The sequence below is a fragment of the Lactuca virosa genome, chromosome 4, assembly GCF_052849685.1.
Source record: "Lactuca virosa cultivar CGN04683 chromosome 4, Lactuca_virosa_CGN04683_v6, whole genome shotgun sequence".
In the NCBI taxonomy this organism is placed as follows: domain Eukaryota; kingdom Viridiplantae; phylum Streptophyta; class Magnoliopsida; order Asterales; family Asteraceae; genus Lactuca; species Lactuca virosa.
Genome location: NC_136429.1, coordinates 479,895,622 through 479,911,479, shown reverse-complemented (window position 1 = coordinate 479,911,479; position 15,858 = coordinate 479,895,622).

The window sequence follows — 15,858 nt, the reverse complement described above, 5'->3', positions numbered from 1 at the left end:
CATTATCTGCAGAATATTTTGAGATTGCTAACCGTGAGTCACTAGCATTAGTGCTCCACATAAATTTGTCTATTAATGCAACTCAGGTTATATCAGAAAATTATGTGGTTGACAGAGAAGTTCAAGAGATGGCAGCCCATATGGACCAGTAGAGAAAGTTGAGGTATGGTACCCAAACTCTTAAATTACCAGTTTCTAACTCCAAGCTTTTTCCTTCTGTAGTGCAAGCCCCCATCTTGGAGCTGAAGACACTTCCAGAACATCTGAAATATGCATATCTTGGAGAAAAAGAAACATTACCAGTTATCATATCCAACAAGTTGTCAGATTAAGAAGAGTTCGAACTGATCAGAATTTTAAAGGAGTATAAAAGTGAAATTGGGTGGACTATTGCAGACATCAAAGGACTCATCCCATCTCTCTGCATGCATAAAATTTTGATGGAAGAAGATTATAAGCCATCACGGGAAGCCCAATGAAGATGAAACCCACCAATGATGGAGGTGGTTAAAAAAGAAGTTATGAAGTTATTGGATGTTGGGATGATATACCCAATATCTCACAGCAAATGGGTCAGCCCAGTTCAAGTTGTACCCAAAAGGCTGGAGTGACAGTGGTAGAGAACAAAGAAGGAGAACTGGTTCCAACTCAGGTTCAGAATGGACGGGCCGTTTGTAGTGATTACAGAAAATTAAACGCAACCACCCGGAAAGATCATTTTCCTCTCCCATTTATAGATCAGATGCTAGAGAGGCTTGCTGGAAAATCCCACTACTGCTGCTTGGATGGATTTTTAGGTTTCCATCAGATTCCAGTTGCCCCACAAGACCAGGAGAAAACAACCTTCACCTGCCCTTTCGGGACATTCGTGTATAGGCGTATCCCCTTTGGACTCTGCAACACACCCGCTACCTTTCAATGGTGTATGGTTAGTATATTTTTTGAATATGTCGAGAATACCATAGAAGTCTTCATGGATGATTTTACTGTCTATGGAGACTTCTTTGATATTTTTTTGAAAAATATCACAAAAATTTTACAAAGATGTTTTGAAACAGACCTAGTCATAAATTTTAAAAAATGTCACTTCATGGTTGACCAAGGTCTGATTCTTGGTCGTGTTGTTTCAAAAATAGGTTTGGAAGTCGACAAAGCAAAAATAGATGTTATAAAAAGCTTACCCTACCCGAAGAATGTTCGGGAAGCGCGTTCCTTTCGTGGCCATGCAGGTTTTTACACGAGGTTTATAAAAGATTTTTCGAAGATATTCGTTCCCATGTGCCACTTCTTGCAAAAAGATGTTGAGTTTGACTTCAATGAAGACTACAAGAAGGCTTTTGATGTGCTGAAAAATCTTCTTACTTCTGCCCCCATTATTCAGCCCCCAGATTGGAGTTTACTAGGCATCAAAAACCTTGGATAGCACCCAAGAAAAATAACCCACCACAGAAAAAGAAATGTTGTCAATTGTGTTTGCATTGGAAAAATTCAGACAATATTTGTTGGGCATGAAAGTTATAATCTTTTCTGATCATGCAGCTATTCGATACCTTCTTGCCAAAAAAGACTCAAAGCCAAGGTTGATTAGATGAATTTTGCTGCTATAGGAATTTGATATAGAGATCAGGGACAAAAGCGGGAGAGAAAATTTGGTGGCTGATCATTTGAGCCGACTTACTCCACCTGAAGACCCGACACAGATTCGTGAAACATTTCCTGAAGAGCATCTATTCGCGGTTCAGAACCCTCCTTGGTTTGCTGATTTAGTGAACTACTTAGTCTCCAGAGAACTCCTTTCAGATCTTACCCGATCCCAGAAAGATAAAATAAAGAAGGAGGCGAAAAGATATATTTGGGACGAGCCGTATCTATGGAAACACTGTGTTGATCAGGTGAATAGAAGATGTGTGCCTCAAGATGAAGTCAAGTCAATTCTGAATTTCTGCCATTCAGAGGCTTGTGGAGGGCATTATGGTCCACAAAGAACCTCACACAAGGTCTTGGATAGCGGTCTTTATTGGCCTCATATTTTTCGTGACTCTTTTTTGTTTTTCAAAACATGTGAAAGGTGCCAAATGACTGGGTCTTTGACATCTTGTAATCAGATGCCACTTACTCTAATATTAGTATGCGAAATCTTTGACGTTTGGGGTATAGATTTCATGGGTCTGTTTCCGCCATCTTTTGGGTTTGTGTATATTTTACTTGTTGTGGATTACGTATCCATATAGGTCGAGGCAAAAGCTACACGGACAGACGATGCCAAGTTTGTAGTTGATTTTGTCAAATCAAATATATTTTCTAGGTTTGGGACACCAAAAGCCATTATTAGTGATTGGGGTACGCATTTCTGCAACCGCACCCTCGAAGCATTCCTCAAGAAATATGGTGTCACGCATCGGGTTTTCACAGCATATCACCCGCAAACCAACGGGCAAGCTAAAGCTTCAAACAGACAAATTAAGGGCATTATAAAGAAAACCATCAATCCGGTCAAGAAAGATTGAAGTATTCAATTGGATGATGCATTATGGACTCACCGGACATCATACAAAACTTTTATCGGTATGTCACCATATTGAATCGTTTTTGGCAAACTGTGTCGATTACCGGTAGAATTGGAGCATCAAGCATATTGGGCTGTCAAAAAGTTGAATATGAGCATGGATGAAGCTGGTAAGAAAAGAAGATTGGATATCTAAGAGTTAGAAGAAATCTGGAACGATGCTTACGAGAATGAAGCAATCTATAAGGAGAAGACAAAAGCTTTTCACGACAAGATGATCTCACGAAAGGTATTCACTACAGGTCAAAAGGTACTCTTATATCATTCTCGTTTCAAACTTATTTCCGGTAAATTGAGGTCTCGTTGGGTGGGACCTTTTGTTGTTACTAACGTGTTTGATCATGGTGCCATAGAAATTAAGAGTGAACAAACAGGAAAGATTTTTAATGTAAATGGTCATCGTCTCAAACCATTTTACAAGGGGTTTCAAGTTACAAATGAAGAAGTGGAGGTAGTCGAGGTCCCGACTTACCGCAATTGAGGAAACCAAGTAACAATGTCGAGCCAACGACAGTAAAAACGGGCAGCTTGTCGGTAGGCAACCCGGGCGTTTGTTTTGGTTTTCATTTTTGCAACTTCTTTTTAATTTTTGTGCGTTTTTAGTTACTTAGGTCGTCTCTTTTTAACTGAATCGGGGTTTTAATATAAAAAAAAGGGAACAGAGAGAATTTGAAAAATGTTAAAAAAAATTCAGTTTTGGTGGAACCTGCGATCGCAAGCCCAGTCTACACGATCGCAGGTTATGTTTTTTTGGTTGCAGAAAGTCATCGAGGTATTTTTGGAACATTTTTGACGAAAAAAAAGAAACCTGCGATCGCAGGTCCAGTACATGCAATCGCATGTATCACATATTCTATCACTACTATACCTTGAATGTTAAACGATCGAATCCAGCATTTTTATAAAAACTTGCGATCACAGGTTCTATACATGCGATCGCATGTATAGATTTTTTTTGCATCTGGACGTTTCATGCATCGATAAAACAACAAACGGTTATATTTTTTAAGAACCTGCGATCGTAGGTCCCGTCTACGTGGTCGCAGGTTCTACTTTTCCTATAGGGTAGTTTTTATTATCATTTTAGCATCATATTTTGTACATTTGCATGTCATTTATTTAAATAATGTTCAGCTCATGTCTACGCTCCGTTATCACTCCGCAGGCCCCGAAGAGTTGAAACGTTTGCTCGGGACGCAATTCAGAAGAGGTTCATCCGAACAGAATTTCAAAAATCAAAAATTTTTCAGACGCGAAAAATATACTTCTGCTCAGCGCGCAGTCAGGTATATTCGTTCTGAAACTGAATTCTTTTGTTTTTGTCGTATAATTGTTCGGGATTGCGTATCCGCTTTGAGAGTAGTTAGAAAATTTTATTTTTGCTTGATAATTAATTATTTGGAAATTGTGCCAAATTTGTCCCAGTTTTTGACCAGAAAAATGCCTCCTAGACATTCACATTCACGCAGAAATGTTGACACTCCAGACCCGTTGTACACCGTCCAAGTGGACAATGTGACCATAGATTTAGGCTCCCATGCTACCTTAGACTGTTTTCAACGGCTTCAGGAACGATAAAATTTACCACAGCTTTGGGCCCCAGCCGCACATTAATTCGGGAACTCCATATTTATGATGGTATTTGTGCGCTCTTCACCGATATTGGCTGGGAGCGTCTTTTAAATGCAGATTTTGGTACTTGTCCTTTATTGACCCGAGAGTTCCTAGATACACTGAGTGAGGTCAACCAGGAGGGAAACTTCCCTTTTCGCATTTTTAGCACCCCTCACTCAATCCATATTGACCAGTTGTGCACCTTTTTCCATACCCCTGCCACCAACTTATCTCAGCCTTCCCCTGCTTTCGACGTGCGCGATTTTTGGCATTCCATTGCCGGATTGGACTTTTACGATTCGTCCCAATCCGTTCAGACCAGCATTGTCCACCCAGTCCTAAAAATCGCTTTGAAAATTATTTGTAATATTATTTACGCGCAGGTTGAGACTACCAAAGCCGGCAACGCCGAGCTTTTTATCTTATGGTTCATGATCACCAGATTGTACCGCCCTCATTTTGATGATTTAATCATCAAAAGATTCCTCAGAGTTTTGAACCTTCGCACTCTCCCCCGGAGTACACCTTTTTTTGGGTGACTCCTTTCGCTTGACTCTGTAGAACCTTCGGGCCATGCACATGCTACGTCCCGCTCCGGGTGGGAATGTCTGGATGCTTGGATGATCCACTTATTTCAAGGTCACTGGTCCTGTTGACATCGCCCTCGCTGACCCCATTAGCGAAACTGTGTTGGTTCTTCCGTCGAACCTTCCACCACCACTTCGCCTACGTAGGTCACAACAGGCCCCCTCGCGTCCGCGTCCTAACAGACCATCTTTGTCCACTATGCACCCTAATTACACAGACGCTACACCACTCTCCTATAGCCAGCCCGATCCCATGCAGACTAACTTTCAGGACGGACCCCATCATACCCAGCCACCATATCCTGACCCCAACTCTCCCTTTACTTATAAGCATTATCTTGACCTCCGTCAGGATATTGCTGCTCTTCAGCAGACTATGACTGGTCTCCGCCTCGATTATCAGCTTTATATCATTCAGGTTTCCGGGTATCGTGACGAGGTCTTAGGTTATCGTGAGGAATTTACCGATTTCCGCGACGAGTTCTTCTGTCGCTTTCCATCTTCACCCAAGTAGTCGTTTTCCAATCCTCCCTAAGCATTGAGGACGATGCTTAATTTTATGCTTGGGGAAGGGATTTGCTATCCTTTTGTAAAAAGTTTTTATTTGTCATTCTTCATTAAAAAAAATCCAAAAAATTAAGAAGTTTAAAAAAAATCCAAAAAGATTTTCTGATTTTCATTTTGTTGCATTTTGCATTTGCATATATAAAAAAATTAAATATACGAGATGATGACATTGTTTACATACGATAGCTCCATGAAGTGGGATATTGAGAATTAAAAATGAAGAAATCCGAAGCGACCTGATTGTTATTGGAAGTGTAGAATCAGCTGTCATAACTTGGGGACCCAAGACACCGTGATTCGAGACCCTAGCCTTAGATAATAAAAAAATGGCGTACTAAAACGTTTTGTGGGCGGTAATATCAGATTTAGGATGATTTGCTTTTGAATGTTTAAAAAGAATCTTTATCGGCAACTCTGAACCCACAGAACATGGCCCTATTTGTTGACACGCGTTTACCTTGCGGTAACAGAGAGCTTAAGTATCAGACCTACACAGTCAAAGAAAGAAGAAAGGGTACAACGTTATATCCAGTTCCCAAATCAAAGAATTTCAAGTGCTCAAGTGAAGAAATTTCAAGAAATTCCAAAAAAAAGAGATTAAAGAATTCAAGCTCAAAACGAAATACAAATCAAAGTTCAATCAAGTTAGAAGCCGTTTCAAAGTTACATCTGGCGAATAAGATATGATACTTGTGGCTCTCGAAAAAGTGAAAGCATAGAGCTCGGGCTCCTACGGGGGTTGTCCCTTGCTGCTTCGGCGAAAGCTGAGTTGGTCATGCAGATTCTTAAGGATGCATCGATTCTGATTCTTGACCATCTAGTCTTAAGGACATGAGATCCGGACTGTGTTATTTTCGCTCATAAAGCTAATTAAGGTATAAAGTTTAAATAAAACTAGAGTTGGATTATTGGGTTACACTGTTTTGTGGTCTTCCTCACTTTGGGAGTCTGTGATACATGAGAGGTAGCAGGATGGTTGCTTTGGTGGTAGTGATTGGAGCCCATTTTCGATGTAAAGTCTGATCGTATAATAAAAAAATATTAAAAAAAATCATGTTTAGTTTTAGTTGTTCGTTTCTATTTTTCATGTTATTTTCGTTCATTATTCATTCTCTTTATTTTTGGCATGCATATTTTCTTTTTTTTTCTGTTTATTTTCTGCCGTTCTTGTAGTTAGGTTTTTCTTTTAGTTGTTAGTGTGTCTAGTTTATTCCTTTACTACCCTTTCCCTCTATTCTGATTACCACGTTTGTCCTTTCCTCACTCGAGGGCGAGTAAGGTCTAAGCTTGGGGAGGTTTGTTGGATGCATTTTATATGCATCTTTTAGCACAATTTCCTTGTTATTTCGTTATAAAAAGCTAACTAACTCCCGATTATTCTCATGTATTTCGTGTTTCGTGATTATTTTGTAGAATGCCTGTACTGCTCACTTTTGTTATGATTTTTTAGGCTAATTTGGAACACATGGATGATTGCGCGAGTTCAGGATGCGTTAGTGGATGCTGTGGAGCTTAACTGGAGTTTAGACCGAGGAAGGATGCCGAGAAATGATCAAGAACTACTTGGAAGGAGGAACGACGATCAAAAGAAGCGAAAATGACAACATGCAGTCGCATGTTGCCCCTATGCGATCGCAGGTTGGGTCGCAGCTTCACTTCATATTTTTTCGTGCCAAAAATTCATTAGACTTGGAAAAAAGATGTACATGCGATCGCAGGTTGTGCCCTTGCGATCGCAGGTTGGCCAAAATGCTTCGTAATGGTAATGTACTTCATTTAAAAGGCACGTGGTATGTTTTGGGTGATACATGCGATCGCAGGTTGTTCCTATGCGATCGCAGGTATGGCGTTTTTACAGCTAGACATATAAATAGAGCCCGATACTCATGCAGTAACCCTAATTGGCGATTATAAGGCGATTTTTAGATTGTTTCAAGTGAAGAACGTAGATCTAAAGGAGACGATTCAATTTCTTTTCATTATTTATTAAGATTTATCTTTAGACTCTATTTTCTACTGTTTGTAATCCGTTTTTAGCCATGTCAGGCTAAAAACTCAGATTTCAGTTTCGCAAGACATAACATTTTCGTATGATTAATCATTAGGCACTATGTTTGACTGTGATTACTGTTTAGTTTGATCAATTCTGTGTTTAATTGAGTGTTTGATTTTGATTTCAATTTCTGTTGGCCACTTAAATTGTTTGTGAATCATTTTGGTCATCTAATTGTTTAGATCCGTAATTGTCTAGATTAATTAGTAAAAAGTGACATATATATTAGATTAATTCTGCGTTTAGGGTTAACTCTAATATGGATTGATCAAACAAGTTTTTACGCCTCTGAGCTTATGAGAGGTATTGAACTTTACTGGGAAATTACATTGTGTTTAATGCAACTTTTCTTTGTTAATCAAGAACTTTTTTGGTTAATTTGGTAAAAGTTAGGTTTAATTCAAAGAACTTATTTTGATTAAATAATTTTTGCAATAGAGGTCATTAAAGCTTGTTAATGAACTTCAATACCAGTTTGAACAAGTGCACAGTCAAATATTGTGTTGAAGGTTAATTATATGATCAGGGGAGTCACGGCGAAACTGGAATTGCTTTCTCTTATTTTAATTTTCATCTCTTTTAACTTAGTTATTCTTTATCATTTTTTTTTATTTTTATTAGTCTAAATTTTCAGAAATAAACCCCCCGTTTTTTATGTTTATTGGACTCATCAAGAATTAGTTCACGCCTTACGCAAAGATGTGTAAACTTTAGGACGTGTCCCTGAGGATCCGGCCCTACTTACCTATACTACCTGTTAGTGTAATAGAGCAGTTTTATATATATATTTTTTGTTTAAATCGTGCACGACAGCGGTTTTAACACCCCAATTGTTGGCCTCATTTATAGCCTCCAAGTCCCAAAACCCTAGCCACGAAACCCTAGAGCCTTGTGTGAGCTTGTGAGGCATTGTTGAGAGAAGAAGATGAAGCTAGAGGACTCAAGAAGAAGAGAGTAGATCCAGAAACTTCACTTCATTTGCAGCATTTTCGGGTAAGCAAGTCTCAAACTTGCTCAATGATTTCTTAGATCTCTTCATTTCACTTTTATGGGGTTTTTGGTCCAAGAATGCTAGCTTTGGAGACTTGGACATCCCAAGTGATTACTCTTCCAGATATGGGGTCTACAAGGGGTTTCATGGCATAAAGGTGCAAAATTTATGGCCATGGAAGCCCCATGCAAGCATTAAGGTGTCATTTTGGCCTTTTAAGCTCCAAAAGGCCATGCATAGAAGGAAAGTCAGGGAATTTACGTATTCATATGGTTTCAAGGGCCTAGATTTCAGTTGTTATGCTTTAGTGTGAAGTATGATGGCTTTTGGGTCAAGATTTAGGTCTTAAAGAATTAGGGTTTGAGCGAAACCCATTATGAAGGGCTATTAACGGTGTAACACCGTAAATTATCAAACAAAATTTTCATTTTAAAATCGCATACTTTTCATAACATTTTGTATAGAAATCTCATTTATTCAAATTACAAAACACAACTCCATTAATAATCCAGGATCCTCAGAACATAACTCTTTCTCTGGTGTGTACAATCGAGCCGGTGCCTTCCCGCGATCCTCTGAGATACCTGAAACACATAACACATAACACGGTAAGCACGAAGCTTAGTGAGTTCCCCAAAATACCACGCATAACAACTAGCCACTCGAGTCTATAACTCTGCGAGACCTTCCGGTCAATGTGTCTCAGTGGGACCTTCCGGTCGTATAGCTCGTTGGACCCTCTGGTCCTGTCATAGCTCGTTAGACCCTCCGGTCCGGTCTAACTCGTTGGACCCTCTGGTCCGGTCTAACTCGTTGGACCCTCCGGTCCAGTCTGGTTGAGCCTTCCGGCCGCATAAATCGTCGGACCCTTCGGTCCGGTCTGTAACACTCCGCATAGGATAAATCACAAAGAAATAATGCACAGCATAAAACATAAGGCATAATAACACAGTACTCAATGTAAGCACATAAGACCTTCCGGTCACACATAACTACCACTCGAGGTAAAGTATAGTGAGAAGACTCACCTCGGCTAGCAGGTGAGCAAATAACCTCGCGCTCGGATCTCGAACTAGCCTCCTCCTAACACAATGGATGAATATCTCTAATTAGTACTCTTTTCACGACTCAGATAACTGGAGGCGATTCTTTCTTTTTCTAACTCTTAGAAGTGGGTAAAAGACCATTTTACCCCTCCAAGGTCTCTATTACTTATGTTGACCAAAACCCCAAAGTCAATAGAAGTCAAACCCGAGTCAACAGTCCATATTTGACCCAACTCGTCGAGTGCACCCCTGCGACTCGCCGAGTCCCCTCGCATCATATGAATTCTCCTATGACTCACTCATCTCGCCGAGTTGACTCCCAACTCGGTGGATCAACACTGGGAAGAGGCTACTCAGTCAAACCCGCTACGACTTGTCGAGTCATCCCATGTACTCGGCGAGTTGGCTCCATCGGATTTCTCATTCAACCACCTGAGGTCAGATCTGTAACTCTAACTTATAGATCTGACCTCCTTATATGCAAAAGTCACATAAAGGTCCGACCTTGATATCCATGCATAACATATTTTGCTCTATATGCCATTTAGACTCCATAAAAGCTTCCTAACTTCAAAACCTCATGTTTGCACAACAATGGCTTCCTACTTTCTGACTCTCTGGATCATACAAGATCCAGATCTATGGCATACTCAGAAAAGGGGGTTTGATGCACCCAAAACCCCACCAAAAGTGATATGAGCCCTAATTTCTCATACTCAAAGGATCTATTCAACGAAACAGGAAAGGTAAGGGCTTCATACCTTGATCTGAAGCTGCAGATGGGGATGAAATAGATCCACAAGCTCTCTTCTTGATCCTTGCAACACCATTGATCTTTTCCCCAAGGAATGACCTCCAATGAGTCCTTTTCCCTATCTTGCTCACCAATGACTCTAGGGTTTCTCTCAAGTGACGAATGATATTGATGGGGGTGTCAAGGAGGCTATAAGTGCCTTTAAATAGGCCCAGACCCGAGAGAATTAGGGTTTCTGCTAACAGCGCTGACTCGGCGAGTTATCCTTCCGGCTTGTCGAGTCCATTCATTTTCCACGTCACCCAAACGCGACCCTACTCGACGAGTAGAGGCACCAACTCGTCGAGTCACCCCAGGCAAACTCATACTCGCATATAGAAATGTTATACCGTGGAAATCAGGATGTTACAATTCTCCCCCACTTGAATTTGATTTCGCCCTCGAAATCGTTCCTCAACTATACATAGATCGAACCCCAAAACCCGAAAAGCACCGCGGAAGGTTCTCAAACCAATCCGATATCCTCCTCCATGGTCACTTGAACCCAAACAGGAACTCCGCCATCAATGCTAACCCGCAGGGTTTTACCCCCAAGCTCAGAAACCGAAATCTCGACACCTCTTATGTTTCCCACAAGAAACAGAAATAATACCACCCAGGTCACAGAAGGTGACATCTCCACTATCGGCTGATTGCTCAACTCATGCCGCAATCCTCCATAAACGCCATCTCTAATCATCCTTGAGCCTTACGACTTCATCTGACATCTCACCAAAAATAACTTGGAATCATCTCGATTTCCCTCACAAGGGATGCTTTGCTGGAACTTGTTCTATATGACCCTCTGACCTCATACTCTATCGCATCCGATCTCGGTCTAACCAATCACAACAGAATAACAGGTAGAACCAATAACACTAACCACCACGGGTCATGGTACTCGAACCATGTGGCCATCTCTCGATCTGCTATAAACCATGGTACTCGATCCATGTTATCTCCTCTTAATCTGCTACGGATCATGGTACTCGAACCATGTTCTCTCTTCTCAGTCTGCTACAAGGCATGGTACTCGAACCATGGCATCTCCAATCAATCTGTCACTTTGCATGGTACTCGAACCATGACATCACCTCTCGATCTGCTACAAATCATGATACTCGAACCATGACATCATCTCTTGATCTGCTACAAATCATGGTAATCGAACCATGACATCACCTCTCGATCTGCTACAAATCATGGTTCTCGAACCGTGACATCACCTCTCGATCTGCTACAAATCATGGTACTCGAACCATGACATCACCTCTCGATCTGCTACTTAGATTCTCCGGAATACTCCTTGCATCGAGTATAGGTCCTCTACTTTCAGTAGTACGGGTGATGAACCAATGAATCGAGTATTGAATTAATCAGAGTATGAATTCAAGTATGAATGCAAGATTGAACACCAGATGTAAATATGATCTTGTTTCAGCTTGATTTACGCTTTCGAATGTTTACAGAGAAAATAGATAGGTCTGTAAAAACTCTTATCTAACTCTAGTAAATAACCCCTATTTATAGGGAACCGAAAGCGTACAAAAAATATACTAAGGCATTGACTCTAAAGCTTCGAATAAAAGCGCCCTAGTAAAATATATTACAAAACATTCGAAGAGTACAAAATATATTTCGACTAATTACAACAATTCGACCCTTACAATCTCCCCCTTTGTAATCATAGTCGAAGTCTTAAATTCGTAAGAAGTGTGATGGAATACAGTAACACTCTTTGAATCTCCGTATACCAGGAGATAATCTTCTTCAGCTCTTTCTTGTCTCCTTCATTGTTCTTCTTGCAATGATTCATACGAACAATCAAGTTCGTATATTGAGATGTTGAATATCCCTCTACTTCACTTGCTTGGAATAATAACCGTTTAGCTTTTCCAACTTTGTCTTTTCCTGTGAAGACCATTCCAAAAGGCTTCAGGCAAATTTCACCATCAGCATATTTCTTCAATTCCGCCTGAGTCTTCGTAGGAGCCATCGGTGCTTTTATTTCCATTCCTTTGGCAGTAGCTAATTCCACATCTGTTAGTGCCAAGCACTCATAATAGTTTTCGATAAAAATCTTGATGTGAGCAACTCCAAGCTTGAATTCATCTGGTTCAGTGTTTTGAAGGGATGAAAATGATTTTTCTTTTAGAAGTAATGCAACTTGTATAAGATCATACAAGTTCATCAATGGAAAATCAGCAACAGTGAATTCGCAAATATTTCCATTTGCCCTGGCAACCACATACTTAACATTATGGATTGTGTTTTCGAAAATCACATCCTTTTTCATACTTATGACCTTCTTGATTTTTATTAAAGACCAAACTTCCTCAGGGGCTTTTCCAAGAACAACATGAAAACGAATTTTCATGTGTGTACCTTCATCCTTATTTTTAAAATTCCCTTCTGCTTTGAACTGAGGCATGATAAACATCATTTCGTTTATGGGAAAATCCAGCTGGCTTGCATCAATATTCGTGACCAAATAACTCTGCTCTGGTTTCTTCTCGAATGTATACATGTGATTAAAAGCAACCTTGGCCTCAATTGTTTCGTAATTATAGTGTTTAGCTGGATCACCTTTATCCATTCCCTTCGGATCACTAGCACGCTGAGTCATAATGCTTTGAATAATCCTCAGTTTTTCAAGTTCAGCTTCTGTTTCGGCCTTCTTTTCCTCTTTCGACTTTTCCACTACAATTGATTTCCCTTTATCTTTCAAGGCTGGATTGACAATTGTCTCTTTTGGATTCGAACCACTCCCACCAGTTTCTAAAGATTTACCAATAACAATTCCTTTCAAAATTGGTCATGCAATTGGCATTGTTGTTACAACAGTTGAAGTAACCAGTTCAGCAGAAACTATTATTGGTTTTGTTGTTGGGATTTTTGAAGAAAAAACTTTTCCCACAACTTTCGCATCCTCACCACTAGCCTTCGACTCAGTAGTTTTTCTTTCTCCCCCTTGCACCCCTGTGAAAACAGGCGGGGCATTTGTTGTTGGAAGAAGGGTTGATATGCGAAAGAGAGGAGCAAGTTGCTTATTGAGAATGACTTCGAATTGGATAAACTTCTGGGATAAAAATTCAGGAGTAATCAATGGAGAAGAAACCGACCTATCATAAAGCTCTTTTAACTCCTTAAGCAACTTAAGCACTTCGTCAAAGCTTGCACTTTCGGATGTTGAAAGTTGAGTTATTTGAGGACTCAAACTTTCATACAATTTAACAAATCGTGTGACTGCATCACAAATGATATCAACCTTTTGATTTAAGGATGCATAATCTTGTTGAACAGTGACAATTTCTTTTTGCATATCTTCACGAAGTTCGTGAATCTGCAAATTTACATCCTCCCTGACCTTCTTCACTTCTTGCACAAAAAGAACATGCCTTTCCTTTGTGACATTCTTCAAATTTTTCACATCACTGGTAAACATTAAATTTTGAAATTTGATCTGAAGTTCATTATTTTGATCATTATAATCAACCTTCTTCAGAATTCGAGACTCAGAGTCAGTAATCATTCCAGATACTTTGCTAACCACTCTGGCTTCGAGCATTTTCAACAGTGAATCAACCTCCAAACTAGAAACAGATGAACCACCCCCTAGATCTGCTTGAGATTGAATTATTGAATTCAATTTCTGATTCAGAATTTTGAACTGCTTCATGGTCATCAACATATGATCGGGAAACTGTTCTTCTTCTTCATGAAATTCCAATTCATCAAACATACCACCAAACCCCTCATTATCAGTCTCTGTCTCCATAAAAACGGTTTCTTGAACAGGTGAAGTTGGTTTGGGTGGCTCAGTAGATTGTGAAGAAAAAATAGAAGTAAAGGGTTGATCAAGAATGTGTTCGAATGTTGGGGAATCTGTGGTTGAAGTAAGAGGAGTAGTGGATAATGGTAAAGAAACAATACTTTCAAAAGGAGCAGAAGTAACGTGACCTTGAGCTTCATTTTTCGAACCTCCTTCACCTATATCGACATTTGCATCCGTATCAGATACGTGTGCAGGGATGCCTGATGTTCGAACCGCCTCAGAAACTGATTTGGCAATAGAATCTTCGGGTGGTATGACGACTGTCTTCTCAGGAGTGGAACTTTCTGTGAGATGAGTGAACTCTGGGGTTTCTGTAATTCTTTCATCATCATCTTCTGTTGACTCAGTAGAAATCACAAGTTTTCGAGTCTTCTTCTTCTTCTTTGACAAACGTTTGGCCATATCCTCAGCCCTTCGTTTCTTGGACACCGGAGAAATAGGTGCTGGCACTTCTCGAATTAACACACCTTGATGAGTGATTTGAGGTTTTCGAACCACTTTGTGTGTAGGAGACTTGCTTTTGTGAGTGGACTTCATTTTGATTCTTCGAAACATTCCAGTCTTCGAAGGAATGATTAGATTCGCTTGTGATTCTTCAAGAATGGGCTCAATCACTTGAGTCTCAGCAACAGATACTTCAACGGTTTCAGGCTTCTTCTTTGGAGATTTCGAACATTTTGACTCAGTTTCATTCTTCTTCTTCTTCTTGGATTTCGTATCATCTCTATCCAAGAGTATGCCAGTTTCGATTGAAGAATCAATAGTCTTCAAATATGCCACTGTAACAACGAAAATTTCCAAAACAATTTTTCATTTTTAAAACATACTTTCATTCATAAAACATCATAGTAATCCAATGTATCACATGTTATCACAATGAACAAATCCCAGAATCTCAAAAACATAATCTCTATGAGTGTGTACGGATCATGCCGACGCCTTCCCGCGATCCTCGCTAGTACATGAAACACATAACACAACAATTGTAAGCATAAATGCTTAGTGAGTTCCCCAAAATACCACATACAACACATACACCACTCGAGGCTATAATACGACCCTCTAGTCGATGTGTCTCAACGGGACCCTCCAGTCCCGTAGCTCGTTGGACCCTCTGGTCCGGTCATAGCTCGTTGGACCCTTCGGTCCGGTCTGTATCGTTGCACCCTCCGGTCCGGTCTATACAACACATAGCATACACATATCACAATGCAAATAATCTCATACATACACATAGCACACAAGACCCTCCGGTCTACACGTAAATACCACTCTAGGTAATGTATAGTGAGAAGACTCACCTCGGGTATCTCGGATGATCTCGCACACGAATATACTGATCTAGCCCCCGCCTAATCACATACATAATATCCTCAAATAAATAGTGGCTCACAAAGGCTAGATTAAATCCCTTTCTATAATCCCTCAGAAGGGTAAAAAACCATTTTACCCCTCTCATGGCTCAAAGACCCTAACATTGACCAAACCCAAAAAGTCAACGAAAGTCAACGGTCAAACTTTGACCCGACTCGTCGAGTGCACTAGTGTGACTCGGCGAGTACATGTATGTCCACTTCGCCCCTGGATCTCACTCGACTCGCTGAGTCAGCCCTTTCCTCAACGGGTTAACACAGGTCGCGAGTCGCGGGGCAACCCGACTCGACTCGTCGAGTCCCTTATGGGCTCGACGAGTTGCCTCCATAACATCTCTAAAATGACCTTCTAAGGTCAGATCCGCTTCCCTAATTATCAGATCTATCCTTCAAGTGTTCAAATGTCACGTAAAGGTGCAACCTTTAAGTGCAT